Below are 5,365 nucleotides of genomic sequence, written 5' to 3'. Positions count from 1 at the left end.
AGCATGGAATGGTCTTCCATCTTTTTGTGTCTTCTTCAATTTCTTTTAGGAGTGTTCTGTAGTTCTTCAAGTACAGATCTTTAACCTCTTTGGTTAGGTTTATTCCGAGGTATCTTATGGTTCTTGGTGCTATAGTAAATGGAATCGATTCTCTAATTTGCCTTTCTGTATTTTCATTGTTAGTGTATAAGAAAGCCACTGATTTCTGGACATTGACTTTGTATCCTGCCACATTACTGAATTGCTGTATGAGTTCTAGTAGTTTGGGGGTGATCCCCAAACCAGGCAAAGACCCTACCAAAAAGGAGAATTTCAGACCAATATCACTGATGAATATGGATGCTAAGATTCTCAACAAGATCCTAGCAAACAGGATCCAACAGCACATTAAAAAGATTATCCACCACGACCAGGTGGGATTCATCCCTGGGTTACAAGGATGGTTCAACATTCGCAAATCAATCAATGTGATAGAACAAATCAGTAAGAGAAGAGAGAAGAACCACATGATCCTCTCAATTGATGCAGAAAAAGCTTTTGACAAAATCCAGCATCCGTTCCTGATTAAAACGCTTCAAAGTATAGGGATAGAGGGAACATTCCTGAACTTCATCAAATCTATCTATGAAAGACCCACAGCAAATATCATCCTCAATGGGAAAAAGCTTGCAGCCTTCTTGTTGAGATCAGGAACACGACAAGGATGCCCACTCTCACCACTCTTGTTCAACATAGTATTAGAAGTCCTAGCAACAGCAATCAGACAACAAAGAGAAGTAAAAGGTATCCAAATTGGCAAGGAAGAAGTCAAACTCTCTCTCTTCGCAGATGACATGATTCTTTATATGAAAAACCGGAAAGACTCCACCCCCAATCGTGCCTTTTTTAATCCTCTCTTCCTTTCTCCTCTGCCTTCCTTCCCCCTCCTTCCTCCATCCCTCCCTCCCTCCCTTCTTCCCGCCTTCTTTCCTTTCCATTCTAGCATCCAGCTCACTGGTTTGGGAAAAACACTGATAATATCTGAGGGTTACAAAATACCATTCACCAAAAATGAAACCAACACTCCAGGTCTGGCCAAACTAAAAGGCCACACACACCACAATCCCTGGTCTGGGAGGAAAGCTGTTTTAGCTACAAGATGCGAACACATTTCTGGGTTTAGCTGGCACACGTGTCCTACAGAGACACCACCCATTTCCTTCCGGACACACACAGATGGACCAATTCTTTGGCTTCTGCTGATATAACTTGTGAAATCTTATCTGAGTCATTCTTATCTGGGTCAGTTTTTCAGTCTTGCTTTCAACTGGAGCAAGTTTGTCCCAAGCAGCTTTTGCTGATGCCACTTTGCAGCAAAGCAACGTCACCACTGGCCTCCCAGTAGACCGCCTGCCCACATCTGGCTCTCTTGGCCCCAACACTATGCACAGTTGGCATAGGATATGTCTGTGTTGTGCTGGACCCCCCTGTCCACCTCAGGAGGTGTGCTAGTGTCCCTGACCTCTACACACTAGTTTGTTAGTACAATCCCCTGCTTCAATTGTGATGACTCCAGATAGCCCCAGTCATTGTCAGTTTGCACAAGAGCGCCCCTTTCTATTTTGAAAGAGGCAATTTTTTTTTTTTAGGAAGAAGAGCTTTATAACTCCATGATCCTAGTAGCTTGATTCTCTGAAGAGAGCATGAATGAGATATTTGACTTCTTCATTCGTCCATTCCAAGTCCGCTCCATTATTAACCCACTCATGTAGTCCACAAAATATTCATTGATCATCTATTAGGTACCAGGCAACACATCCTGTGTTGGGAATCTACTGAACTTTGCGGGAAGACGGACACTGTTCATCTTGTTTCACTGGGTTTCTAGAGAAGTTGCGGAGATTGTGAAAAAGAGGACACTCTACCAAAGGAGCTGCGGGGCCCAGGGAGGGACATGGGGCCCAGTCGGGTGGTGGGGAGCGGGTGGGAATTACAGCCCACCTTCCCTGCCCAGAGCCTGGCTCCTTTAACACCCGCCTCTCCCTTCCCCTGCCTGCCCCCAAGTGGAAGGCCTTCTCCCATTCTGGGCCCTTGCTGCTGTGTCTGGTTCCTGCGGCCCCTGGCTGTAGTACTCAGCTGAGAACAGCAGAGAGCAGCTGGAGATCGTGGCTGGGCCAAGGCTGAGCCAGCCCGCTGAGATCCCTGGAATCTGGAAAGATAATTGGCTCCTGGCGGCCAACACAACAGGCAGGCCCTCCTTCCCTCACCTCTGCCAGGCTGCCAGCACGAAGCCAGTTTTCTGGCCTTCTGACCTCAGTAAAATTGGCTGGGTCTGTGGCAAAATGGCTAGAATCAGCTGAAAGGAATGGTTTTCCTATAACGGCCTCTGCTGTCAGACCTGCTGGGCATTGCAGGAAGAATGCCATCTCTCTTGCTTCCCACAAGCATGCTCCGGTGTTAAGAGCATGGGGGAAATGGCTTTGCTGTTAGTTTTAGGTGAGTGGAAGGGACCATCGCTCCCCATACAGACAACCCAAGGTCCGAAGCGGATCCCTCTTTTCCAGCCAATAATTGGACATTACTCTAGCTCACAGTTGGGGTGAGAGAGGGCTTGGTTGATGGGGCACAGTGACCTGGATTCTCACTTTCCCACCCCCATCAAAGCTTCCCAGTTCTCAGCAGCTTTCTGTTGGGCAAAAGTAGTGCATTGCAAGGATTTGTTCCGAAGAGGTGCTAAGAGATGGTGTAAGTTTAATTTCTCATCCTTCCCCCTACCTCCCCAGATCACTTAGCTGGTATCTCACTGGAAGCAAGCTCATGCCCCAAGAACTCATACCCCAAGAACACATTCAAGGGAATAATAGGACTTTTAGCTAAGTAGGGTTTCTCAACGTGTGGTCCAAGACCACCTGCATCAAAACTCCTCTTATATGGAATTTGAGAACAGACTAAGCTAACCCGTGTTGATAGAATAATGGCTACCTGGGGAGAGGGGAGGGGCTATGGATTGGGAAAGGGCATTTGGAATGTTGGGACTGTTCTTCATCTGGATCTGAATGGTGGTCGGACTGGTATAAACACATTTGAAAGAACATGTCTGTGCAGGTACATATGCTGGTGTATTTCCTATACCGCAATCCATTCTTGCAGCAGGATTACATTTGCCTTTATGATATCTTCTAATATCTAATAAGAGGATCTATTTTATTATTTTTCTTTTTCAAGATATTTTGGCATTATGTCTATCTTTCTACACATTTTTCATGATCAGTTTCAAAGTTCCTTTGTCAAGTTAAAAATTACCTCGTTGGCCATGTCTTCATTATTATTATTACAGAGTTGGGTGTGGGCTCCCCAAACATACCCTATTTAGTGATACCTACATAGATGGTAAATCTACAAAGAAAAGCAGAGGAATGATCAAATGGTTTCTTCAGGTCTGAAGTCTGGGCACAGCTTAGCTGTGTTCTCTCCTGGGCTATAAGCAAGGTGTTGGTTGGGGCTGTGGTCTCATTGGAGGACCTACTGGAGAAGGCTCTACTCCCCAGCTCACACAATTATTGGCAACACTCAGTTTCCCACAAGGTGCTGGGCTGAGGGCCTCAGGGTCTCACTGGCTGTGGACTGAAGGCTGCCCCAGTTCTCACCCGTGTAGCCAACACAGCACATGATGGATGTTACCATCTATGTAACATAATCACATACATGCTGTCACATATACTCCCTCACTTTTGTTATATTCTCTATGCCCAGAAGCAGGTCATGGGTTCTACCCACACTCAAGGGGAGGGATCACACAAGCACATGAAAGCCAGATCATGGGGCACCTGGGTGCCTCAGTCATTAAGTGTATGCCTTCGACTCAGGTCTTGATCTCGGGGTCCTGGAATCGAGCCCCACATCGGGCTCCCCAGTCAGCTAGAAGCCTGCTTCTCCCTCTCCCACACCCCCTGCTTGTGTTCCCTATCTCGCTGTGTCTTTCTCTGTCAAATAAATAAATAAAATCTAAAAAAAAAAAAAAAAAGCCAGATCATGGGGTCATCTTAAAAGTCTGTCCACCCTAGCTGGTTACATGAGTATTCATGTAATTATTTGTTAAACTGTGTGTGTGTGTGTGTGTGTGTGTGTGTATGTGTGTGTAATATTTCTAAACCTGCGCTATGTTTCACAATTTTAGATTTTTCCAACTGTAAAGCATTTTTCTTTCGATAAATTAGGTTGGATCTGAGTGAGTCCAGCAGTAGCCAAGCAAAAAGAGTCTCATGGCCATAAGTGACCAAATCTGAAATGAAGTCTAGAAGTGACTCAAGGGCTCAGGAGACCTGACTCTTTTCTTTAAAGATACTAGAAGTTGCTGCGAACACAGAAGGTACTCTGCGTGGCACTTGGAAACTTTTGAATTGTTTCAAAATTATTTCGGTGCCTAATTTTTACTTGAAAAAGAAAATTGTTTTAACCTAGAACTAATTTGAAAAGAATCAACATTTTTGCACTGTCTACCATGTGCACAGACCATCTCTCCAAAGATTGAATCTTCTCCAATATCCCTCAATAAAGTTCGTTGGTTGTGTTCATTAACCTACCTCAGCTCTCTTACTAAATTTATCCCTAGATATTTCATGTTTTTTGTTGCTATTATGAATAGGATCTTTGTTTTTCAGTATGACTTCTGCTTCCTCTTCCTATTCACCAGGAACATGACTGAATTTTGGATATGCACCAAGATTTTTGTTAAATGACTTTGTTGTTTTTTTTTTTGTTTTTTTTTTTGTTTTTTTTTTTTTTTTAAATATTTTATTTATCCACTTGACACAGAGAGATCACAAGTAGGCAGAGAGAGAGAGAGAGAGAGAGAGAGGGAGGGAGGGAGGGAAGGAGGAAGGGAAGCAGACTCCCTGCCAAGCAGAGAGCCCGACGCGGGGCTCGATCCCAGGACCCTGGGACCATGACCTGAGCCGAAGGCAGAGGCTTTAACCCACTGAGCCACCCAGGCGCCCCTGTTGTTTTTTTTTTTAACGAAAGTCTTTGTTAAGTAACTAACGACTCTGCTCCCATACTAATTTTAATTTCTGTTTTCGTAGGTTCTCTAGGCACATGATGGGGATGTCTGGGAACTCTGGTATGTTTTGCCTTCTCTTTTTCAAGTGGCTATAGTGGCTATATAATCCTGATTTATGTCTTCCGGAAGCAAAGTTCTTAAAAAACATTAACCTTCAGAGTCAGATAAATCCAAGACTGTCAGCAACATTCTTGGGCAACACACTTAACCCCTCTGTTCCTCAGTTTCCTCTCTTGTAGCCTGGGTCCATCACAGACTCTTCCTTATTGGGTAATTGTGAGGATATGATAATACTTACTTTTAACAGTGTCTGTCTCAAAACTCAGC

The sequence above is a fragment of the Martes martes genome (assembly GCF_963455335.1).
Source record: "Martes martes genome assembly, chromosome: 2".
NCBI classification, from domain to species: Eukaryota; Metazoa; Chordata; class Mammalia; order Carnivora; family Mustelidae; genus Martes; species Martes martes.
This window is presented reverse-complemented; position numbering follows the sequence as displayed.